General features: G+C 41.6%; 1 protein-coding gene across 2 annotated transcripts in view; it reads right to left on the reverse strand.

Moving 5' to 3' along the window:
- LOC109398287 (UDP-glycosyltransferase UGT5) overlaps positions 1–22762 on the reverse strand; it is a 46424-nt gene extending 23662 nt beyond the window's left edge. Inside the window, exon 1 of one of the 2 annotated variants that reach the window (XM_029864308.2) lies at positions 22614–22762. The gene's annotated coding sequence lies outside the window, so the exon portion shown is untranslated. The remainder of the gene's footprint in view (positions 1–22613) is intronic. The other variant, XM_029864310.2, reaches the window with a different exon arrangement.
- Positions 22763–27313: the final 4551 nt, after the last annotated feature.

Genomic DNA, 27313 nt, shown 5'->3' on the forward strand with positions numbered 1-27313 from the left:
ACACTTGCTTACATACGTTTCCGCCCCTGCGTAGAGTGTGGAGTGTGGCCGACCCACCTCCTCTTTCGCTCCCGAATTTCTGTCGCTATCGGCTTTGATGTAATCGACGATGGAGCTCCACGTTGGAGATCCAATTGTCAGGCCACCATGGATGAATTATATACCACAGGCATCTCTTAATGAAGGCCTGCAGCAGCAGCCGTTGAGTTTTCTCCACTGATACACACCAAGTTTCACTGGCGTACAGAAGCACAGATTTCACGTTCGAGTTGAAAATTCGGATTTTAGTGCGTCGACTAATCTAATTGTTTTTCCATACATTTCTTAAACTCGCTAAAGCAGCCCTCGCCTTCTTGAGCGCCGTTGAGTTAGGAGAGCAGCCAGTTCGTCGAGAGCAGCAGTCACTACTGGGGCCCTATTCGATTTCATGCTACGGATGGCTGTTTCTATCTCCTGTACTGATGGAGCTTCGGTATTGACACAGGTACTGCGTCGAACCCTTGGCGGATCATGCTGAGGTGTTGATGGCGTGACCGACACTTGAAAAAGGTTTCCAAAGTGCTCGAACCAGCGTTTCAACTGGTCAACCGGGTCGATCAGTAACTGTCCAGACGTGTCTTTCACGGGCATCGTAGCATTCATCTTAGTCCCACTAAGGCGACGTGAGACATCGTAGAGAAGACGGATGTCGCCGGTGTTTGCGGCTTACTCGCCTTCGTCGGCTAGGGAGTCCACTCACGCTCTTTTGTCCCGTCTACATGAACGTTGCACTTCCTTCTCGAGAGCCGAATTGCTCTGACGGGCTACGGCTTTGGCTCCTCGAGTTTTCGCCCGCTCTATCGCGGCTTTGGCTTTCCTTTGCTCCTCTATCTTCCTCCAGATATCATCTGGGATCCACTGCTTTCTCCGGGTGCGTAGCTCACCCAAGTGGCCAGTGGCGATGAAGGCGTTCTTGATGGCGCTCCATTGATCTTCTACGCTTCCACCTGTTGGAATATTCGCAGCACGGTTCTCTAGCTCCTCGACGAAGGACCTTTTCACCGCAGCGTCTTCCAGTCGGCGTGTGTTGAACCGGCGCCCGATGTTCTCCTCCTGCCGATGAATCCTAGCAATGCGCAGTCGGATCTCGTCTATTAGGAGATGATGGTCGGACGCAATGTCGGCGCTACGTTTGTTGCGAACATCAAGAAGGCTCCGTCTCCATTTTCGGCTGATGCAGACGTGGTTGATTGGTTTTTCCGTGACGCCATCACGGGAAACCCATGTCACTTTGTGCACTGGTCGATGAGGAAAGAGCGATCCCCCAATCACCATGTCATTGTTGCCACAATAAAGCTCTGCAAACATGACGTGCTCATAGTCCGAGTTGTCAAAACCAACCTTCGCGTTGAAGTCGCCCATGAGGATCTTGACATCTCCTTTCGAAATCTTGTCCACGATAGCATTCAGTTGACTGTAAAAGTTCTCTTTGTGTTGCAATTCGGCAGCATCGGTTGGCGCCTAACATTGATTCATGGTAAGGTTTCTAACCCGTGTTGTAAATCTGGCTTCAATTATCCTCTCATTAATAGGTTCCCACTTCATGAGCGCTACGTGGGCGTGAGCAGGAAACCAACTCCACGGTGGCGAGGAGCGTGTTCACCTCGTAGGCCAGAGTATAGCAGAATTTGACCCGACGCCAATCTGTGTTCTCCAAAGTTCGGCCAACGGACTTCGCTCAGTCCTAGGATCTCAAGCTTCATACGGCATGCCTCATTGGCTAGTTGTGCCAGTTTACCCTGCTGGGCTAGGGTTAATACATTCCAAGTTCCAATCCTTGCCCGTTGTTTCGCGCTTAAAGTCGTTGCCGTTGAATCAGTTCGTAGTCATTCTTTTTCGGTTTTTGTAATGGTTTTTTTACAGTTTCGGAAACAGTAGTTGTTGTTGGCTAAGGTCTCCTATCCACCGTGGTGGGGCTGCCACCTTAGGTATAGCTTCCGGTGGAGGAGCATTTCATACTCAGCCGCTCTAGATGCCAGAACAGACGCTGTTTGAGCCGCACCTCCTTGGTGAACAGACGCTCGAGACGTACCCTCTCATTCTAGCTGAAGTCAGAAGGACAACAGTGCCCAGACTACACTACCAGCTAAGCACACAACTCTTAGCTGGTGGTCTTCGTCATCGCTTGACCCGTGGAAGCATGAGGTAGGAACTTGCGAGAACCAGAGCTATGTTGGACGCTCTCCTTTTCGACACACCGTTTTGCAGCCCTTTTTTAAGTATATAAAGTAATCTTTCTTCATTCGGTGATCCTCTGAATTTGGAGGCAAGGTGTGGATCGCATTCTCCGCAACCTCTATCTACGCTACTATTTCAAGCAGGTGAATGCACTGCAGCTTTGGCTCCTCGTGTTTTCGCTCGATCATTCACTGCTTTGACGTTGCAGTGGCTATTTGAGCATTCTTGTATGACAGTCCATTATCCTTTATGCCCTCCTCTAGGTAGCCACCATTTAAAGTAATCCGTTCAAATATTCAATGTTGATAGCAGCTGTTCATAAATGCAATATTTTTGCTAGTGATGGTCACCGTTTGGTTGACCTACATTTTCCTTATCACCATTTACCTTCCTACCTTCGGACAATCTCTTATCACATCCCATTTCAGACTTTCCATTCGTCAATGATAATTCATATTCTTGTGGTTCTCTAAGCAGGACAAATGATAGGTAGATGTGAGAATTATTTAATCTGGTGTAGCTTATGATACCTACGAGTAAGTCTTTTGAATTCGCATGGTGAATACAAATATGCAAATTTGGCTAGAGAAAGCCCTTTGATTTCACAACGAAAACTCCTAGACAAGCCAACTTCCGATAAACCAAAATGAACGACGAAAAGACGCGAAATATTTCCGTAATAATAAACAAACAGGAAACGACTGACTCGTTATATATTCTGATCCTTGATACTTGTTTATGTCAAGGGTCTATCTAGCTCTACCTGAACTAGTTATACATGAAAACAATTACGAAGTAAATTCATCTCATGAAACCGGGCATGGGGGGTATTCCACCAAACATGTTTTCTTAGTCACGAAAACTGAATCAGATTGATCGTTTTTGTGTGATGATTGAAAGGGCTGGTGTTGGTATAGGTGTAGTTCAATGCTACAGCAAGTGCTCGGTTATGCTCAAAGGTATAACCGACAACGTTTAAGACTTTCACAATCAGGTTTATATTCGAAGTGCAGTTTAGTTAGCACATCATGGTCCTATGGTATGCTCTCTGCGCACGCCAATACCTATTTATGTAACTACCAGCTTCATGTCACTAATTGATCTCCACCGTCCAAATCTCGTCGCAGATCCATTTTCTTCCATCCATATTCATTGATTCATTCACTCATTGCGACAGAGCGCGAACTTCCAGGCGGAAATTTAAATCTGAAGCGGTGTCAATACTAGTGCTTTAATAGCGACCGGTCAAACGGCGAGGAAGCGTTACACAGCTAACTGTCGCAATTGGTATAATTGTACGCGCAATACGCGGTTCAAACCTAGGTAAGTAAATACCTACTTACGGCTATTGCACATGGAACATGTTAGCACTGACCTTTTCCGTTTATGCTTCTTCGACTACTCTATACCTACCTAACTAGCGAATCACTAGTGTTTCGGTACGAATGAATCGGCCTGCTATACTTAGGAACCGGCATCGTAGGTAATCGAGTCTCAGAGTCGAGCAGTTGTAAGCGTTTTGTTTTTAGCTGCGACAAAGCCACTGCCACGATGAGCACATGGTGGCAGGGTGCATATGGTGCAGCAGTAAGTGCAGCGAGCGGAAAACAGCTGGGCTCTAACTGCTGGGTAATGGTATGGATTGTGCAAACTGAAGGTATGGCGATCGCCGTTTCTTGAATACCTAGTGGATACCTTTGAAGAAGTGCTTATTTACTATGAATTCTGTTTGCATTTGTTGAGATATATTGACGTTGGAGACTGAACGTTTATCAGCCAGGGCAAAGTAATGAAATTGATAAACAGAAAAAGTACTGAGTTAGATATCTATGTATATCAGGATCTAGTAGAAATCTGAATCATAATCAGCCATAAACAACGCAGACTTTTTGTAGGAGAGGGGTCTTGCCGAAGTGTACACTCCCTAAAATTTTTGAACATATTGTAAAAATGTACAAAATTTCATCACAAGTTGTGAGGGGGGTCAGAAATAATAAAAGAAATGGTCTGTGTAGTTTATGAACAACCCCTTACTAACCGTAGAAGTGCAAATAAAGCATTTAACTGGAAGACTGTGTCAGTTTAATCCCATGACAGAAACAAGTAGCAGAAGCTATACATATTTCTGTGTTTGTGTAAAAATAATGAATATTAAAATTAAAAAAAAAAATCAGCAGCTCCATACAAAATCCATATAGTGCAACTCCAATTGTCATGAATCTTGGTGGGTTTGTAGTTCATCGTATTTTTTTATTTTAATGGCCCTCTGTTAATTTCAATTTCTGTTCAATTTCTCTTATCGCTCGTTTGCGTATCTATCCACCGTATTCTTTCATTACTTTCCTTACTCCCTCTTACTTCGAGTAGTATTCATATCACAGAAAAAGTGTTTTATGTTTTATGAGAACTTTGTCAATTATTTACTGAGATCGTCCACTGCCTATTGTATATCGTGTGGTATTCATGAAGATATTAGATATGGGTCATTCCATATGAAGTGACCGAGAAAATGTGAAAACTTGCGACCGACCATCACGTATTTGAACCGAATTTGGTTGAAACATTTGTTTAGATGGAAAAAGAAAAAATCCAAATTTTGGTGCCGATCGGATCACCCCTCGGCCCGTGGCAGCACCCCTCGTTTTGGCCGATATGAAAATTATCCTCTCTTTCTTTTATTTTTATCATTGAAACGATTGCACCTACACATTTTTGACCTTCGGCTTTTTTAAAGGGAATCATTCAGGGAATCCAGCAAAAATATATTTTTTTTGGTACAGTGTTGCCAGATATCATATTTTTCAATTTTAAAACTAAAAATCGATTTTTCTCAAAATACGTATATTTTGATTTTAAAAATTTTGATTCCATCGTGTTTATCAGACGTTTTTCTATCGAAAAAGCTTAACTCCCCAAAGTAATTTGCGTCGTTCCTGAGATATAGCGTTTTTAAGAAACAATATTCATTTTTTTCATATAAAGTATCATATAAAATCAGGTGCAGTTTACGAATTTCGCAAAAAAAATTGTTCAATGCCATACAAAGTCGTTTTGTTTTTTGAAAATTTGAAAAATATTGCTTTTTTCACTGAAAATTTTCCTTGCTTCGCTGAACAACATGACGTTTTCTTCCAGCGAAGGCTTACGCGATACAGAAAATCGCTGAATTTCACACTAACACTGCAGAAAATCTGTCAACAATAACTCAATACACATGCATTTTTAGCGAAAAGATCTATTTGCGTGACAACAATCCACTCCCATGACTACCGGGCGGCCGCCGTCAAATATCAGGATTGCCAACTGTCCGGCGACTGCTGTCAGTTTTCTTTGTCGCCGAATCTGGCGCTGGGTCTTCGGCGCGGAAACCCAAAGGTGGGAATAAAATTTTGGGGTTTGCGCGCAATAGTATAAAAAGGATTAAAAAATGTTACAGTGTTGCCAGTTCATTAATTATGAGTCTATCGTAATGGACTAGCATAACCTGTTGAACTAAAAAAATGTATCTGAGATTGAGATCATCAATTCTAAACAAATTTCATATATTTTAACATTATCTGAACAGAAGTGCTGCCAAATATGTAATATTTATTGTAGAAATCTTAATTTTATTAGAACATTAGTATGAAATCTAATTAACAAGCCAAAAGTATTTTTTTATTTAGGTTTGGTACATTTGGCAACATCGACGTAAAATATATTTCAGGAAAACATTTGATGAGTTTATTTATAAGCAACAGTGCTGAAAATGTAATTTCGATATAACTACATTCAATGACCCACAGCTAATTTCAGAAGCTGAACCTGAAAATATGGAATATGATAAAATATAAAGTATGATATCCTTTGGGATTAGATAATATTAGATACTACGCATCGTCGTGCAACTGGTAGCTCAGACTTCAGTATTTTTATTTTATATTCGAAGGTCCAACTCCTTATAAAAATCCCTGTAAAAATATCTTTCGATTGATTTTTACGGCAGTGTTGCCAAGTATGCTAATATTTAGCGGAAACGCAAACAATAGGTGCGGGTATTGCGTTTACTCTTACTGGATTGCCGAATAATAGATTGTGGCGTATCCGACACATTGGCCTATTACGTCATATTAACACAAATCAACGTGAATTATTATATAACACAACACTATGAATATCTGTTACGTAACACACATATGTACATTTCCCTTGAACTCTCACACGAAATTGTAAATATAGTTTTAGTTTCATATGGACCACCAAACCCGATAGTCTAGCTATCGTCCGAAAGAACGTCTTCTATCCGTTCCGATCTTGTAGGTACCACGGACCCTACAACTGGTGACCCCGACGTCGCGAAATCATTCGAACCGCGATTTGTCTAAAAGTGATCGAACCGCGATCGTAAAAAAACTCTTTTCGATACCGTGAAATCGCGAAATCACAGTGCCGATATCACTCGCGTGTGAAAATCGCAATGGCGACCGAAGAACTTTCTGGAGTCGCGAGCAAAACCAAGAAAGAAGATGACGTCGACTCCAAAGAACAACCGGTCATTGCCAAAATCAGTTTCCCGGATTTCGACCCGGACGACATTGAGACCTGGTTCATGTGTCTCGAGGCGGCATTTAGTGTAAATTCCATACGGAACGATAAGTTCAAGTTTAATGCCGTAATCGTTGCCCTCGGTTCGCGCGCGAAATTTGTGCACACAATGATCACTAGCTGCAACGCATCGAACACTAACGACAAGTACGACCGTCTCAAAGCAGCTGTGATGGCGCACTTCCAGCCGTCAGAAACGCAGCGATTGACCAGCCTGCTCTCCGGTATGTCCTTAGGGGACCAAAAACCAAGCGTTCTTCTTTCCGAGATGCGCCGCTTGGGCGGAGTAGGTTGCACCGACAGCGTATTGTCTAACCTCTGGTTGCGAGCCCTTCCCAACACCACTCGTTCTATTATCGCCGCCAGGCCAACTGCGACGCTCGACGAGCAAGCGAAGGTGGCGGATAAAATCTTGGAAGCACCCCGTGAGAAGATCGCAGCCGTTCAGAAGCCCGAAACCTCATCGACGTCGTCCCTCGAACAACGCATCGAAGCACTATCGAGACGCCTGGATGAAGCCTTGTCAAGCAACTTCCGTGGACGCGACCGACAACGTAGCCGTCCGCGCCATCGTTCGTCCGGCCGGCGAGAAGAGACCCCAGCGAGAAGCAAGTCAAGCCGTCGTTGGATCTGTTGGTTTCACTACCGACACGGTGCCCAAGCTAGGAAGTGTGAGAAGAACAGAAGTGATAACCCCAACGTCAAGTGCATTTTTTTCGACGGGAATATCGAGGTGTACTCTCGCCCGAGAGAGAATTAGCTCCAAGTACCACCGTCGTCGACCCCGCAACACCTAGCGAACCTACCCCGACCCAAAACACCAGCAGCCTGAACCAAACCGCGGACGTCCAGCGAATCCACATCCACGACCTCAAAACTTCGAACCGGTACCTCATCGACACCGGCGCCGACATCTCTGTCGTACCACCCACACCAAAGGAACGCCTCAAGCCAACAACCTCCGAACAACTTTTCGCCGCAAACGGTACTCCAATTCAGACCTACGGTACCAAACGCATCACCGTCGATCTTGGTTTGCGAAGAACATTCCTGTGGGTATTTGTCATCGCCGATGTGAAATCTCCAATCATCGGTGCTGACTTTCTCAAGCATTTCGATCTTCTCGTGGATCTGCGGAGAAACAAGTTGATCGATAACACCACCCGGTTGGAGATCGAAAATATCCGAGCAGCGACCGAGCCAGCTATCACCACATACGATGCGAATTCCCCGTTCGCCGAAATCCTCGCCGAGTATCGAGACATCACCGTCCTCGATATGAAACACAAACCGACCAAAGCCAACACCGTTCACCAGATCATCACCACCGGCCCACCCGTGTTCTGCCGTCCCCGCCGGTTACCTGTGGACAAGCTGAAAGAAGCGAAAGCTGAGTTCCAGTTCCTAATGGAGCAAGGAATTTGTCAGCCATCGAAAAGCAGCTGGGCCAGCCCGCTGCACCTCGTCAAGAAGTCGAACGGCAAGTGGCGACCTTGTGGCGACTACCGGAACCTGAATGCCATCACTGTTCCCGACCGGTACCCCGTGCCACACATACAGGATTTCTCCAGCATCATGCACGGTAAGAAAATTTTCACCTGTATTGATTTGCAGCGTGCGTACCACCAAATCCCAGTAGCCCCAGAAGATGTCCCCAAGACGGCCATCACAACCCCTTTCGGACTCTTCGAGTTTAAGTATATGACCTTTGGGCTCCGGAATGCAGGTCAAACACTGCAAAGGCACCTGCACGCCATCCTGGGCGACCTCGACTTCGTCTATCCCTACATCGACGATCTCTGCATTGCATCAGACAACGTAGAGCAGCACAAAGAGCACCTCCGCATAGTTTTCGAGCGGTTGAGGCAAAACGGCCTCGTCATCAACGCCGCAAAATGCCAGATTGGTCAGGAATCAGTTGATTTCCTGGGCCACGAAGTCACTCCCGACGGAATAAAGCCCAAGCGCAGCAAGGTCCAAGCCATCCTGGATGTCCCGAGGCCAACAAACGCCAAGCAGCTGAAGAGGTTCCTCGGCACGATAAATTTCTACCGACGCTTCATCCCACGAGCTGCAGCAAACCAACAGATTCTGCAGGCGATGATCGGTGGAAATGTCCGCAACGACACCACAGCACTCGAATGGAGCGAAGCCACGAATGAAGCATTCGAGCGATGCATGCAGGATTTGGCGAACGCTACTCTGCTTGCTCACCCGTCTCCCGAAGCGAAGCTCGCCCTAGACGTCGACGCTTCTAACACGTGCATCGGAGCCGTCCTACACCAGATCACGAACAAAGGCCCTCAACCACTTGCTTTCTTTTCCAGAAAATTGAGCGAGAGCCAACAAAAGGCTAGCACGTACGATAGGGAGCTAATCGCTATGTACGAAGCAGTCAAGCACTTTCGTGATATTCTGCAGGCTCGAGATTTCTGTATCTATACAGATCACAAGCCCCTCACCACCGCTTTCCAGCAACGACCCGACAAAGCAACTCCAACACAACAGCGCAGACTCAGCTACATCAGTGAGTACTGCACCGACATTCGGCATGTATCGGGCGAAGCAAATAAAGTCGCCGACATGCTGAGTCGTATCAACACCATTACCACCACCGAGGCAATCGACTACGACCGAATGGCTGAGTTGCAGAAGACCGATCCCGAGCTGCAGAAATTTTTGGAGAACCCACCAACCAACACAACCGTCAAGCTGAAGCGACTGAAATCACCTCTAGCCTCCACACCGATATACTGCGACATCTCTACAGAAGCCATCCGTCCATTCGTCCCACACGAATTTCGGCGGAGAATCATGGAGAAGCTGCATAGTGTATCCCATCCCGGAGTTCGTGCCACTACCCGACTCGTCTCTGAGAGATATAAGAGATTCTTGAAATTTCTTCAATAATTCCTCCTTGAATTACTACGTGAATTGACAGGGGGAGGCCAGAATGTTTGGGATAGGCAACTTTTTTTTCTCTCACAAAAAAAGTTCAAACCGGTTTAACTTTTCATAAAGGGTGACGCGGTCAAAATTTGGTCACACATTTTTTTTTTTTCATAACTTGAGACTGCGTACACCGAAACAGCTGATTTTTGGACCAGTAATGCTTCATTATATGTAGCTTATACCATAAACTTTTTATCAAAATCGATTAAGTATTGGTTGATATATAGATAAAACCAACGACCTACCTTTTTAAAATTTTGTGCAAAGGCGCTCCATAGTAAATTTTCGAAAATTTAAGGTCAGTAAAGCACAATTTTGATTATAGAACTACCAATACTGCTTAGATTTTTATCAAAATTTTACAGTATAATACTATTATGAAAATATGTTCTTAGTAAAATTTTGAGCCATTTTGTATGAATACTTTCAAAGTTGTAGCAGTTTAAATATGAAAAAAAACTGACCGGGTGCCACTTAAGCAAATATAACTTTGTAACGGCTGGATCAAATTGAATGAAATTTTTACACAACAATTTGATATGCATACTTCACATACAGAAAAATTTTCATTGAAATCGGTTAAGTATCTCTGGCTCTATAAATAAAACAGTAAAAATGTGTTCTTATTTGTGAATACTCTTTGCACAAAATTTTAAAATTGCAGATCTCAGGGTTCAACAATATCTCCGCAAATACTAGACCGATTTTGATGAACATTTTATGGTACAAGCTACATATAATGTACCATTACTGATCCACAAATCAGCTGTTTTGGTGTACGCAGTCTAAAGTTATGAAAAAAAAATTGTGTGACCAAAATTTGTCTTGACTTAACAAAATTTGACAAAATTTGACCACCTAAACAAATACCTATATTTTTGTAACGGCTGGATCAAATTGAATGACATTTTTACACAACATTTTGATATGTATACTAGGTTGTCCCAAAATTTGCACATGGTCGAAAAGCTTGGGGGCTCACCCTGCAAATGATAGCTAAGGGTGTTAGAAACAAACTTTTGTATGACGGCAACTTTCAAAAATGACGTTTAGAGGTCGCCCCGGCGAGATTTTTGAAAAATGGCCATTTTTCGTAATAAATTTCATACAAATATATTTTACCGTACAAAAATTGGCAATACCCACTATTTTTATATTTTTTACAGCTTGATATGGATCCAAACTTCATGGGAAAAATAATTAACGACATGTTTTGCAGGTAACTTTTTGATACTGAATTTTTGAATTTACTAAAATTTGTCATTTTTTTATATACTTTGCATTTTACCCATCATAAAAAGTATCTGAACCTAATGCTAATTTGAAACAATTTCCATTAAAAGATAGGAAATTTTATGAGGAAAAACTTTGCCGAAGACAGCATGGCGTTTTTTTCTATCCGTTTTAGAGTTATTCACGATTTACTATTTGGTGAAATCTGGATTTTTAGGTATTTAAAAAAAAAATCACAAAAGAACTGCCCAAAAACACATACAAAGTAAAAAATTACGCATGCTCAACTAGTTTTTTGTCTTCATTGTGTTCAGGAATTATGGTAGCATCATTCATTGATTTTTTCTTTCCGTTGACAAATCCATTTTCTTTGATCTAGAAAGGCGCATACTAGCGAGAAACTTTATCATTAGGTACCATTTTGAGATGCCTCAGTAGGCCATGGCATTTATAACGGTTATGTACTGACAATGGTTTATACGAGCATAATACACATTCAAACGCACGGCACATTTTCTATATCATTTAGAAGGTGATACATTCCGCAAAAAATGTCGATCTTGTTTTTCAATGATGTTGCTCAAATCGTTCAAAGACATGAATAAAACGTTCTAGTAGTCCCTATCATTTTGATCAACAGATAGGACGATAAAAATGACGTCACTTGTCTACGTCCAAAACTGTTGTTTAGCAATAATAGCCTACCTTGTCTTTTTGTATGCCGTGTATGTGTTATGGTAATCAAATTGTTCTAACCTTGGATAACATTACGTTAACTCACTGGTTCATCTCATCCCACTCGTTTCAATTTGCCTCGGTGTATCTTATTTTCGGTGTTGATAAGATAGTTCAAATCAGTAGATGTAAAAAAAGACATACCTTGCTTTTCAGAATGTCTTGAATTGGAACTTAGTATCTAAAAATTGGTATTCTTACGTAAGATGTTCGTAATCGCGATTTGAATTTGGCATGGATCAACGTATTCGCCTTTATTCACTTTGCCACTGTTTCCTGGGCTGTTTCACTGGTCCAGGACTCATACGTCTTCATGAAGAAAAATAATTGAGAATATCGACAGGAAAGTAAGATAAACGCGAAAATATGGCTCAACATTTTGTAGAGAATATCTTTAAAAAATCAATAGACTGTACGAAGCTTGTCAAGAGAACTAGCTTTTTAAGAAATCTTTGCTAGTTAATTTCCACATGAAGGAATTGAATAACAAAAAATAAAAATCAAATAATGATGTCACCATAATTCCATAACACAATCAAGACAAAAACTTGTTGAGCACATGTGATTTTTTACTTTGTAGGCGCTTTTGGGCAGTTCTTTTGTGCAATTTTTAGAAAAATACCTAAAAATTCAAATTTCACCAAATAGTAAATTGTGAATAACTGTAAAACGGATAGAAAAAACGCCATGCTGTCTTCGGCAAAGTTTTTCCTCATAAAATTTCCTATCTTTTTATGGAAATTGTTTCAAATTAGCATTAGGTTCAGATACTTTTTATGATGGGTAAAATGCAAAGTATATAAAAAAATGACAAATTTTAGTAAATTCAAAAATTCAGTATCAAGAAGTTACCTGCAAAACATGTCGTTAATTATTTTTTCCAAGAAGTTTGGATCCATATCAAGCTGTAAAAAATATAAAAATAGTGGGTATTGCCAATTTTTGTACGGTAAAAAATATTTGTATGAAATTTATTACGAAAAATGGCCGTTTTTCAAAAATCTCGCCGGGGCGACCTCTAAACGTCATTTTTGAAAGTTGCCGTCATACAAAAGTTTGTTTCTAACACCCTTAGCTATCATTTGCAGGGTGAGCCCCCAAGTTTTTTGACCATGTGCAATTTTGGGACAACCTAATGTATACTTTACATACAGAAAAAAATTCATTGAAATTGGTTCAGTATTTCTGGCTCTATAAATAAAACAATAAAAATGTGTTCTTATTTTTTAATCCTCTTTGTACAAAATTTTAAAATTGCAGTTTTCAGGATTCACAATATCTCCGCAAATACTAAACCGATTTTGATGAAAATTTTATGGTATAAGCTACATATAATGTACCATTACTGGTCCAAAAATCAGCTGTTTTGGTGTACGCAGTCTCAAGTTATGAAACAAATTGTGTGATCAAATTTTGACCTATCACCCAAAAATTGTGACTGTTTGTTCACCTACTATATGGTCGGCGTTAAGTCAGACCGGACCAACTGTTTTTCAATGATTTCGATAAAATGTCCTGCAAGCACTTGAAATTTCTAGTATTATTATCAGAAATACTATTAATCTTTTATGTAATGATACATCTGCATCAAAATAACGTCGAAAAATTTAGGTTTAACGAAAAATTGGTTGTCTAAAAAATAGTGTTTACCAGAACGGTACTAACTTCGCGAAAGATTAACCAAACGAGTTCAAATTTGTACCAATCATGCACATATAATAGGTGAACAAAAAGTCAAAATTTGAGAATTTTTGATGCACTCTATGAAAAGTTACAGCATGTTGAACATTTTTATGAGAGAAAAAAAAAGTTGCCTATCCCAAACATTTTGGCCATTCCCTGTATCCAGGAATTATTTCAAGAAATCCTGCTGCGATTTCTCCATATATATCTGCTTTGATTATTCCAGGAATTTCTGCTGGAGTTCCTCCAATTTTTTTTCTGGAAATTTCTATTAGAATTCTTTCAGATATTCCCCTAAGAATTGTTCATTCTTCCTGTGATACCCCAGGAGCTGCAGGATTCCTCCAGAAATTCTTGTTAGTATTCCTGTAGGCAGGGGGAGGGAAATGTCATTTCGTTATTTGCTAATTTTAATGCACTTAGTCGGAAATGATAATCGATGACATCATTGATCATCCATAACTAATCAGCGTTATGAACTGGTGATGCATACGAACAGAAATTTACACCGAAAGTGGTGTAAATAGAAAAGCGTCATGACATTTTTTTTTTCATGAAATTCCGTGACATTTTCCATCCCTGCCTGCAGGGCTGTATCCAGTAATTTCTGCATGAGCTCCTCTTGTGATGTATTCAGAAATTTTTGTAGATATTCCTGCAATAATTCCTCTGTGAATTACTACATCCATGAATAACTGGACGGCACAAACTGCCCAAATTGAATAGAACATGCCACTGAAGCCGACCTAGTGATGAATTTCTCTTATGACTCCTTCAAAGATCCTTCTAGGAATTTCTTAAAATGTTTATCTATAAATGCCTTAAGTTATTACTCATATAGGAATTCCTCAAGAGATTTCACTAGGATTCCTCTATTAGATTCTCTGATTGAGCATTCTCTATGGATTTTCCTGGATTACCGCTTGATATTGCTATTCTAAAATCTCTTGGTATTGCTTTAGGAATTCCTTTGCTGGAATATATCAACCCATTTCTGCGGTAATTACTCCTGGAACTACTCCAGATATTTTCCCGGTACTTTTTTCAGGAATTCTTCCATGGATTTCTCAAGGAATTTCAGCTGATATTTTGACAGAGATTTCTTCAAAGGTTGCAATAGTAAATCCTTCAATGATTTTACAGGAATTGCTGTAGGGATTCCTCCAGGAATGCCTCTTGTAATTTCTTCGGGGATTGCAGTAGGGCTTCTTTTAGAAATTACTTAAGGGATTTTTCCGGAGCTCCTGTGATGGTTTATGCGGAAACTACTTACGGGAATGCCTTGCGAGTTACGTTCCGTAATTCCTTCAAAGATTTCTTTAGAGATTTTCTAAAGATTAAGCTCTGGAAATTTATTTGGAAAGGCAGCGGAAACGTAGCCAATTTGGGCCTTGATCCGGGCAGTATGAGTATGACATACTTGTCAATCAGATGTTGGTTCATTTTCATATTTGTTTACAGCTAAAGCAAGAAGTTATGATTCAAGCTGCGCTAACCAGTTTCGCTTCCATTGCCGTCAACTATATTCTATAGACCACAATTGCTGGGAGAAGGCTGTGTTCCAGTAGGGATTTTATTACAAGAAGAAGAAGAAGGAGTGAAAGATTGAATAGTTCAGCTGTAAAATGCAAATAAAACATTCATTATGCCAAGACACTGAATATTCACTTTAAAATCCCTTTGTTGTATGTGCCCTTAACTTCCACTCGATTTTTTTTACCACAAAGCAGACCCTCCTCATGTATCTGGGGCTGTTCATAAACCACGTAGACCAAAATGTGGCGATCTCAGATCCCCCCTCCCCCCTCGTAGACTTCTGTCCATACAAAAATTTTAAAATTTGTATGGAGCGTAGACTTTGGCTAGACCGCCCCCTCTTTCCTTAAAATGTCTACGTGGTTTATGAATGGCCCCTCTTTGTGACTCCTCACTCGCTGCCAATGTCTGTGACGAGCACAGAACATTTCGACAATGATTTTTCATTAGGGCCTAACTGACTTGATCGATTTCTCTTCCGACTCTCTCTTTCGCTAATAACTTGATCAAAACAAACAAAACCATTTTTTTTTTTGTTTCTATAGCAGCATGTTGTCGTCTTCTTCGCATTTCAACCAAAAAATCTTTGGAAAACTCATTACATATTCTGTGATAACACAAAGAGAAGATCGATGAAGAGAATTCTAAAATGTCAGTTAGGCCCAAATGAAGAATCAGTGTCGATTTTTTATGAATAAAAAATTATTTTTAAATATGTCCCGATTTTGTCGGATACCTGATTTTGACAGCCCAAAATGCTATCGAAATAGGGTCCTTACTGTGCCAAATTTCCTGAAAAAAATATAAAACCAGGGCACCCCTGGTTCTAAAACCATAAAATCGTGAAAAAAACTATTGTATTTGCATAATTTCACCTAAATCACCTAAACACAATTTAACACCATATTTTTTCCTGAAAACTACAATTCAATACAAGATTCATTACTTTTGGCTCCTTCAACGTTTTCTTTTCCAGAAAACTTGAACTAGAAAATAAAACATTTTTAAAGTCGGTCAACTTGTTCGAAATTTAAGATTAAAAAAAATAGTTTTGAAAAACCTTGATTTTTGAACCCCTAATGACGAAATAATAAAAAAAGGTCTAATTATTTTCGATGAACTATCAACCCATTAAATTTCACGACAATCGGAGTTGTACTTTATCGATTTTCTATGGAATGGCTGAATTATTACTTTGTCCATGAATTCTGAGTTATTGAGTGGGACGAATTTAAGCAGAGTCAATAATAAGCCAACTTTCTTTTAAGCAGTAATTGCTTATAATAGGTATAGAATCTACTAACTGAAAACCTCGAATTAGCAGTGAATTTTACATGATAAAATCATGAACATATTTTTATTTCCAAGGCTTCCGCTGAATTTTCGTAAATTGCTAAAGAAATCTAGAAGTGCTCTCAAAGAATTTCCAAAGAGCAGGTATTTTCAGGAAATTCATACTCATGCTTGTTGACACGAATGCCACAATAATGGTAAAGTGTCGTTAATAAAAACTAATAATAATACTGTTGAAGAACGTATCGAAGCAACCTATGACCTGTAACTAGAATTAGACATTAGAAATAAATCATTACTTTAGTACCGTCCACACACGAGACAAGACGTGTTTCCTATTCTCTGCCCAATAGGTTATGGGCCAGCAGAGGTACGCAGAAGAAAATAAGAAAGTTCCGGATCTCAAGATTTTTCCAAAAGAAGCAAAAGAAGATGAACGGAGGTGGTAACGGACTCGCTTCCCCCGGACTGCCAGCGATCGAGCGGCTCGTCGGTCGTGAAAACTGGCACACCTGGAAGTTTGCGCTTCGCACGTTTTTGGAAGTCGAAGAGCTGTGGGAAGCCGTGGAACCTACTCCGGACGAAGTTGGGAATTTGCCTGAAGTCAACGCCGCCAAGGACCGGAAAGCCCGTGGAAAAATTATTCTTGGGCTGGATCCGACGCTGTACGTCCACGTTCAAGACACAAAGACTGCCAGGGAAGCTTGGAAAAAGCTGGAGAAGGTATTCGAAGACAGCGGCCTCACGCGGAAATGGGGACTTCTCCATAAGCTGATAACGACCAACCTGGACAGCTGTGGGTCGATGGAAGCGTATGTGACGAGGATGGTTGGTACGGCTCACCAACTGAATGGCGTCGGCTTGAAGATAGACGAAGAGTGGCTGGGAATGCTGCTTCTCGCTGGACTGCCCGAGTCCTACAAGCCCATGGTCATGGCATTGGAGAACTCTGGAGCTGCGATAACCGGAGACGTAGTGAAAACGAAGCTACTCCAGGAGGTTCAGCAGTCGTCAACGAGTGTCGATCCGGCGTTCGTGTCCAGAGGTCCAGGAAGAAGCAAGCCAAACGGTGTGGAAAAGTTTCCGTCGAAGGGTCCGAAATGCCTAAGCTGTGGAAGATTTGGACATATCGCTCGATTTTGTCCCTCCAAGGAACCAGCGAAGAAAAGTGTCAAAAAGGGCGACGCTTTTTGCACCATTTTATCGGTTGCTGCGATGGATGAAGCCGAAGACTGGTATTTCGATTCGGGGTCCTGTCGTCATCTCACGAGGAACGAGTCGTTGCTAAGCGACGTACACAACGCCGATGGACAAATTTTCGCTGCGAACAAGGGTGTGATGAAGGTAGTCGCGGAAGGCACCGTCGCATTGCATCCCTCATGTTCGAAAGGAACACCGATTGACGTCAGCGAAGTGCAGCTGATACCGGGACTGGCTGCAAATTTGCTTTCGGTGAGTAAAATCGTCGATAGAGGTCACACGGTCATTTTCAGGCAGCAAGGTTGCGAGGTGATCAACCCAGAGGGACGGAAAATCGCCACCGGTCATCGATCGAATGGGCTTTTCAAGCTGGATCAGCAACCCTCGAAGGCATTGGCGTGTCAACCAACGAAGTCGATCGATTTGTGGCACAAGCGTACGGGACATCTGTCCATCAAGGGCCTGAAACAATTGAATAACGGATTAGCATCAGGCGTGGATTTCGTCGAATCGGAAACTGGTGACTGCAAGGTTTGCGCTTTGGGACGGCAGACCCGGTTGCCGTTCAGCAAGGAAGGAAGAAGGGCCACGGAGATTCTCGAGCTGGTCCACTCCGATATATGCGGTCCCATGGAGGAGGTTTCCATCGGAGGCAGCCGCTATTACATTACATTCATCGACGACAAAACCCGCAGGATTTTCGTGTACTTCTTGCGCACAAAATCCGAAGAAGAGGTAACCGAAGCGTTCAAGAATTTCTACACCATGGCCGAGCGACAGACTGGCAAGAAGTTGAAGATCTTGAGGACCGACAACGGAAAGGAATTCAAGAACCGTGGATTCGAGAAGCTCCTGGAACGTCTAGGAATCTGCCATCAGACAACTGTGGAGTATACACCCGAGCAGAATGGGATGGCAGAACGGGCCAACCGGACGATAGTGGAGAGAGCCCGTTGCATGTTGCACGAAGCCAACCTGCCGAAGAGATTTTGGGCGGAAGCGACTGCTACCGCTGTGTACATCATCAACCGTTCACCGTCGAAAGGAATTCGCACGACTCCCGAAGAAGCCTGGTCGGGACAGAAACCGGATCTGTCCAACCTGAGGATTTTCGGGACAACAACGATGTCGCATATTCCGAAGCAACGGCGGCGCAAATGGGATGCGAAGGCAGAAGAATGTATCCTGATCGGCTTCGATGAGGAAAGCAAGGCATACCGGCTCTACAACAAGAAAACCAGAACCGTGTTCAAATCAAGAGATGTGACGTTCATTGACGAAGGAAGGTCAGCGGCGTGTCAAGAGTTAGCGGTCCAGAAGCGTGATGGTGAAGTGAACCTGAGAGCGAAGCGACGACAACCAACGATGGTCCGGTTGGATTTCGAGGATTGCGATGTGCCAGACGAAACCCGTGAAGTGCTGGAAGTGAACCGTACGAATCCACCCGAACAAGATGACGATAGCAGCTCCGAGGACAACTACGATAGCGCAGACGACTCTGTGACGATCCCTGCTGACAACATTGTGACGAACCCCACTGCGCTCCCATCGCGAACAGTTTCAAATCCTCCCGTGTCACACGAGGCGTCGAGGCGAAGCGGTAGGGAGCGCTTCATCCCCGGCAAGTATAAACAATATAGTATTCGATGCAAAGGTCTACCCGCTTCGACGTTTTCAGATGGTCCATGCCGAACGAGCGACGACGCGACTGGTGAGGTCACCGGTAGTTTGGCCAACAGTTCGGAATCTGCTCAGCACTCTGCGTCCCCGTCGTACTCCAATCAAAGGCCAGTTGATGATGTTCAACAAGGGTTGATGCTCAGCGATAGGGGACGCTTTCCCCAAGGCAAGTATTGTAATACCATCCCTGAAGGCAGTTCCACCGGTTATGATTCCCCGCAGCACATTTCCGATGATCCCGCTACTCCCGAAGACGCATTATCGCGAGACGACGCCCAGCTATGGAAGTCCGCGATGCAGGAGGAGTATGAGGCGCAGATGCGAAATGGAACCTGGACTCTCACGGATCTCCCGGCAGGAAGGAAGGCCATTCGTTGCAAATGGGTTTACAAAACCAAACTCGACGCGGAAGGAAGACCAGCTCGTCACAAGGCCAGGCTGGTAATCAAAGGATACTCACAGCGAAAGGGGGTAGACTATGAAGAAACATACTCCCCTGTTGTACGTCATAGTTCCCTGCGATATCTCTTTGCGACGGCAGCCCGTTTGAATCTCGACATCGATCAAATGGATGCGGTTACAGCCTTTCTCCAAGGAGAACTCTCGGAGGAGATATATATGGAACAACCGCCTTACTTCGAAGACACTCAGAACAGGACCAAGGTCTGCAAGCTGAACAAGGCTCTCTACGGATTGAAGCAATCGAGCCGCGTGTGGAACCAAAAGCTGGATACCGCACTGAAGAAGTTTGGACTGGTTTCAACGGACTACGACCCCTGCGTATACTACAAGATCGCCGGCAGCAAAATTATGTTTGTGGCGATCTACGTCGATGATGTGCTCATCTTTACGAACTGTCGTCGATGGCGGAAGCAGCTGAAGGATGATCTGGCACGGGAGTTCCTGATGAAAGACATCGGTCCAGCCAAGCACGTTTTGGGGATGCGTATCACGAGAAGCCAAGGTAAGATTTCCATCGACCAAGAAGCGTATGTGGAGACCATCCTGGAGCGGTTCCAAATGGCCAAGAGCAACCCGGTTGCGACACCGTTAAACCCTAACGACAAGCTTACGAAGGATATGCAACCAACCGACGATGAAGAGGCCGAACGAATGAAGCGTGTTCCGTACAAGGAGGCCGTAGGATGTCTGATGTACCTGGCGCAGTGCACACGTCCGGACATATGCCACGCTGTCAACGTTTTGTGCCGGTTCAATGAAAACCCCGGAGAAAAACATTGGAACGCCGTCAAACATCTGCTGAGATACCTGAGAGGCACCTCGAAGTTTCGACTAACGTACAGGAAGGACGCCGACTCGACGATTACAGGGTACGCTGACGCGGATTGGGCTACGAGCAGTGAGGACCGTAAGTCCATTACAGGATTCGTTTTCATCGCGCAGGGTGGTGCGATTTCCTGGTGCTGCAAACGTCAACAGACTGTAGCGCTTTCGACTTGTGAAGCCGAGTACATGGCACTCTCGGCAGCCGTTCAAGAAGCGCTTTGGTGGAAGCGCCTGCGTGCAACGTTTGATGTTGATGAAGCGGTCCAGATCAATTGCGACAACCAAAGCACTATCGCAGTCGCCAAAAACGGTGGATACTATCCAAGGACTAAGCATATTGACATCCGTCATTGCTTCATCAGGGAGGCTGTTCAACGCGGCGACGTCGATGTTGTCTACGTCAGTACCGAGAAACAACTGGCGGACTGTTTGACGAAGCCGCTCGCAAAACCGAAGATCGAGCTACAGCGAGCCGCTATGGGAATCCAGAGTCACTAGGTTGAGGAGGAGTGTTGAAGAACGTATCGAAGCAACCTATGACCTGTAACTAGAATTAGACATTAGAAATAAATCATTACTTTAGTACCGTCCACACACGAGACAAGACGTGTTTCCTATTCTCTGCCCAATAAATACTCATGCTTGTAGAATAATTTTTGAAGTTTTAGTAAAGTGAGCAGTAGTTAGGAATTATGTTTCAACTTTTTTAAGAGAGTTTCTCGAGAGGAGCTTCTTAAGGAATAGTTGGTTATATATAAAAAACATAAACAAAATTTAAAAAAAAATCTGAATTGGCACCCATATTAGAACATAATCTTCGAATTCTCCGTAAATATGTAAATTTATGGAATACTGAGTGGAAAATTTAGTGCATTTGACTATCAAGTTGGTAAAATCTCGCTTCTTGAGTTGTTTCCGAAATTAATCCAAAATATTATTAACACAGTGAGTTTTTAATACCTCATACATTGCTTGTCGCCCGATCATCAAATTTTTACAACATTTTAAATTGTACACATAGACAAACTTCATTCAAATAGGGGGATCAAATGCATTCACTTTCCTCTAATCTTTAACCTCCTAGAGTCATGGCCACGCTCAGCTAGGAAACGTGCAAATAACTGCTTTCGTCATTTTGGTCTTGAAATTGGAAAACTCAGCAACACCGTTGTTTGAGTGGAGGATAGTTGGCCATAATTGTAGCAATGTTTATTACCACCGACCGGCTTTTTTTCCATTTGTTAATTGTCTTGGAAGTAAATACAAAGAGTCCGCGCTGTTCTACGGCTGGGTATAGTAACATGATACGGCACATAGTACGACGGCTCAAACAACCCGCTGATCCAGCACCGCCTACTACCATGCACTCGAGGCGCCAAATGTGCAACTGTGAAGTAGTGAATGCTTCACCTGTATGGAGTAATTGACTTTTGTAACAGTCAGCTAAGGGAACAATAGGGAATAAGATGACACTAATTACTGAATGACAGTGTTTTGGACGGCCTACTAAGATCAGGATAAAAAATGTAACTTCTAAGTCTTTTAACTTTGTTGTGAAAATTTTAAATTTTGTTTATCAAATTTTTTAAACCGTATGCAATGAAAACCTTTCTGTGAAATTCCCCTAGATTTTCCCAGACACGCAAGAAATGCACTCGTTTATTTTGACACCTAACTTGGCAGCGTGACAAGTACTAAACTAAGCCGGGTATGTTTAACTTATCGTACGGCGATTCACTTTCATGATCTAAAAATGTTTTCTGCACGATTTGACTTTGACTTTGAACTTAGTATTTTTGGGAATAGTAACGTGTACGCGTAACAACAGTGATAGAGAGGTTTGGGCATTTTTTACATTTCCATTTCCATCAGATTTGTGCACCACCAACGTTGAACCACCTTGGGATCAGAGATCACCTCATGCACCACCGTCTAAACGTTTTACATAACAATGGCTTGCTTTCTGCAGCAACTGGTCACTAGGTTGCGAAACACTTCCATTCATGAACCGAACGAAAATTGGTTTGAATTCTTTTTCTTCGTTGAAAAAATAACTGCTCCATTAACGAATTTATGCCATCCGCCAACAGACACACTCTAGAGCTTATCATCCCGCGTCTGCTTCCCTTGACTTATCTGACCGATCAAGTTTCGATGTCGTGCCGTGGGTCGGAAATGACTGTTCGAAAACTGCCCAATTGATAAAGACTCACTAAATATGCTCCCCAAATCACCGCCACCACTCGATCGAAGCAATCCGAAAAACTGTTTCCTCTCTGTTACCGTTTCTAAGGAAAATAAAACACGTCCGCACGCCCCGACGTTTGCACCAAAACTGAAGCATTATAGAAAAGTTCGCGCATGCATCATTGGTCTCAGATTCGCATGCTGAAAATTATAAGGAAGGATTAGGTGCGAGCGCGCTCTAGGTAGATATTGCAACGGTGGCGGCATGGCGAAAGACTCGCGCTTGGCGCGCGCAGGTTCGATTCGCGCACGTGTTGCGGATCTCGCTCACGTGAGAGAGCGCAAGAGAAAAATTCGATTGATTGGGCACGCTAGAAACGAGCATGACACATAACGTATGTAACATTCATGCAGTACATGTTCAAAAAAAACTTATATTGTTGGAATTGCTAAAAATTACAATGTTATTCCCAGGATTTAAAAGTATTATGAAAATACGTTAGAGAATCAAAACAGATTACATTTAATTTAGCGTATCGTATGTTATAAAGAGAAGAGACATAATAGATGATGTGGATTCTCTCTCTTTCTCTGGATTTGGATGTTAGCTCATAAAACACCGGTATCGGTCGTTCTGTGTATTTATTTGATAAACAAAGGCAATAAACTTATGCGCAGCAACTTTAAATAGCATATCAATAATGTAACATACATGCTACCGAGCCTGAGACCAAGCTGAGACGTATCAAAATCACTGGGTAATAATTTTGATAGTGCATAGCATCAGAGAAGAGAAGGGCATCTCAGAACAAACCGAACACACGAGAAGTGATAAATTTTAGGCGTGAAAAATCGACTCGATTTATTTTGTTTCTTCCCATTTCGTTTCCATCGTGTATAAACGTCAAAACAACTGCATGGATCAAAGTGTATTGATTATTTCAGGTATAGGCAAAATTAATGAACAGATGACGTCATATCGATGGTAAATTATCTTATTCTTCGAAATTTTGTTTCATTGAGAGCATATCAATTGTTGTTTCGACCACTATTGCAATAATATGGTACACGTACCAAAACTGTTTTTTGCAATTGCAGGCTGTTATAAAGCATCATAATGGTGTTTTGCCAATTTTTCTTAATTATCATAACGATTTTATACATATTCCCATCACTATTGTATCGCGTACCCTATTTACGATTTTAAGAGACAAGCAATTTTGGTTATGTCCCCGAAATACATTCTAGTTAAGCAAATTTTTTTTGCGAATCAGTTTTTGAGTTGGTGTACCTGCCTCCGAAATACTTTGCTTATTCGTGTCAACACGGTTGAAATTTTCCGTGTAAAAAGTGTGGCTTCAACCGCTAGGTGTCGCGACCAACGGCATGAAATATTTATCAATTTCTGACTCGGGAGATGACCTTCTCTTCTCTGATAGCATGCTTGGTGTCATATTGATACATCAGTTCTTATCTAATCAGTTCGATGCAGGATCTCCATTGACCATTTCGTCACTGGAAAATATATATATTGTCTCCGTATCATTACAAGCAATTACTTTTCGCCAGCAGTTCTCAAAAAAATGGACGACACACAAAATTAGTAATTTTGCTAACGAATCAAATTCCAAAAAGTAATCATTTTCCATAGCAAAATCAGCCATTGCCAATAAAGAAGTAGGTGTGGGAGCAATAATAAACTCCAAAGTTTCCATAAACAAATCAAAAATTGCATAATTAATCAAAATTTCTCATTAATTTTGATTTTTGAGCAATAAAAAATGTCGGAATTTCCACGAATATTCAATTACAATAACAAACTATATTTTTCCATCAAAAAAGTTTAAATTTTCCGTAAATACATATATCGGATTTTTTCATAACAAATTAAAAGAATTTGTCCGGTATAATGCGAACAGAAATGTAATCCCCATGGTAATCCCTTTTTAAAGTCCGAGGAGCGTTAGCGAGTTCGGACAGCAAGCAATTGTTTGTTAAATTGCACACATTGTTTTAGTCTTTCTATCATAGTTATATAATGTAATATGTTCGAAATTTTTTGTTGGAAAAAATATAGTTTTTATTGCTATTGTTAATTTATTTGTGGAAATTTTGACATTTTTTTATTGCTCGAATATTAATAGGACTCGTTTGTGTTTCAATGTTCATCATGTAAGTCATAAATGATCAAAGTTGGCTGTCGGATAATTATACCCTTTTCTAGAATCGCTCTAATTTTGTGTAGAATAGCCCGATCTTTTCCAAATTTAGACCACTGATACACAACTAGTTGATGAACTTATAGTTAAAATTTGAGAATATTTGATGCCCTTTTCGAAAAGTTACAGCTAGTTGGACATTTTTTTAAAAGTGAAAATTTTACCTGTCCTAGTTATTTTGAGTATCCCCTGTCGAATACGCTTAGGGGAGAATTGATCCCTGTGAAGACTTGCTCCCCCCATATTTTCTCGGAATCAAAAACAATATGCTTCTAGCATAATTTTTACAAAACTACTCGTGGACAATAGACTATATTTTGACTACATATTTTTCGATTGTATATTGCTTTTTTAGCGTCTGATGGTTTATATTCAGTCCTTCAGAAATCTAGTAGAAGTAGGCGATTCCGAAAAACCTCAATAACTTTGTGCAAATTAAACCAAATCGTGTCAAAATTTCACAGCACATAGTTTAAATATAATACTATCAAAAGTATTCATTCGAATAAGGCTATCATAAACATGTTTTAATTAATGCAGATTAGTATACACAACAGGGACATGGGGAGACACGATCCCTCGAGGATTACATCACAAATTACACACACATTATAAATGTGAAAAATAAAATTCTGTTCGGAAGCTCCTATTTTTTTACTTGGAATTCTAGCACAAACAAACAGACGTAATACTCTGATAATTCCCAACGTACACCGATTTAACGGTCTTCTTCAAAATTCGATAGTTAGCCAACTGCCCAACCGTGGCGCTCGCATAGTTTTTGTTCGAGTTTGACGTTTGCTCACTACCGTTACCTAGTTGGTGGTCGGCCAAACATAGTCTTTTAGCATTGGGCGAATATGTTTCCGTGACTATGATTTGAATCGAAAAATGTTTGAAATGTTACGTCTGTTTGTCTGTGATTCTAGTATGTATATTCAACGATAAAATGTGTCAAATAATTATTATTTTAGTACAAATCATGAATAGGGGGATCAACTCTCCCCATTTAGAAAAATTAAAGGTAATATTATAATTTAGTAATTAAAAGCAACTTTTCAGAATTTAACAATTTTCTGGCCAATAAAAATAAATGCTAATATACAATTTTAAACGATCTACGTTTAAAAAATATAATTTTCAAAACAAGTAGTGAAAGCAGTTCAGTAGAAAACGGTTAGCTACAACGTAAAAAGGAAAAAAAAATTAATGTTATTTAAACATAAAGTTATTGAAATGCAACTCAAATAAAAAAGCTTCAACTATCCTTTTGTAGCGTGTTTTTAATTTTTAGTGTAATTCAAAAAAATATTTTTTTTGCTATTAGACAAAAAATAGAACTAACGGTTTGCTAAAAATTCAGTACTTAGAAAATGGCCAAAGTTTACGCTCCATATAAATTTCGAAAATCGTGTGATTCTGAAGGGATGTGCGACAGTACCTAGTGCTAAAGTGTTCGCAGCCAAATCTATTTTTTCATCTGCAAAATAATTCCGCCGAAGAAGACAAGTGCGCTGGATTAACAACAAAAGCATCCAGAAGTTGTAGCGATTGAAGTATCGTATCAGGTATCAGTAGGTCGGCTCTAGAGGCACGTTCTCCTCCATTTGGGAAATTTGTGCCATCGCCATGAACACGAGCCTATTCATCATTTACCTGACGGAGAAGGGAAGGAAAAAGGATAGGAGATGGGAAAGGACAGGTAAGGGAATAGGATCGTCATACTCGCAAAAGCGTACCACAATGGGTTCACATAGCGTCCTGAAAAGGACACTGTAATAACGCATAAGCGTGCCACAATGGGTTCGAACAGCGCCCTGAGAAGGGCACTGTGATAATGCATAAAGCGTAAAGAGAGCCTATAGCTCTTTACCACAGCGGGTCAAGAACAACAGAACGTCCTGAAGATTCAGGTTTCTGAAGTTAGTTTCACTTAATAAGTGTTTCCCGAGTACTCGGAAACGCAATTGCGCAAAAGCTGGACAGTTACATATTAAATGATACGAAGTTCCATAATCGGATTCACAGCTATCACATGCAAATGAATCAGCTTGCTGAATATTCGCCATGTGATAACTGAGTCGGCAGTGGCCAGTCAATGCTTTGACCAGCATGCTGCAATTCTGCTTTGACAGATTTGTTAGATACTTTGCCACCCCTAGAGATGGCTCAGTACAATACAATTTTGTTTGACGACATGACTCCAAACTATTCCAGTATTGTTTGTGCTGAGTGGCAGCCCAGGTGTCAATCTGAAGCTTCACCCAACACTTGGATACCGGAATAGCTGGCTCAGGGCCAATGAAGTCATGTGATGCTCCAGTGCGAGCTAACTCATCAGCCAATTCATTTCCAGCGATGGAAGAATGGCCAGGTACCCATACAAGGTGAACAGCGTTTGCTGAATTCAGCTCCTCAATTTGAGTTCGACAAGCGATAACTATCTTCGACCTGGAGTTGGCCGAAGCAAGTGCTTTAATAGCAGCCTGGCTATCTGAACAGAAGTA

This window comes from Aedes albopictus, chromosome 2 (assembly GCF_035046485.1).
Source record: "Aedes albopictus strain Foshan chromosome 2, AalbF5, whole genome shotgun sequence".
Taxonomy (NCBI): Eukaryota; Metazoa; Arthropoda; class Insecta; order Diptera; family Culicidae; genus Aedes; species Aedes albopictus.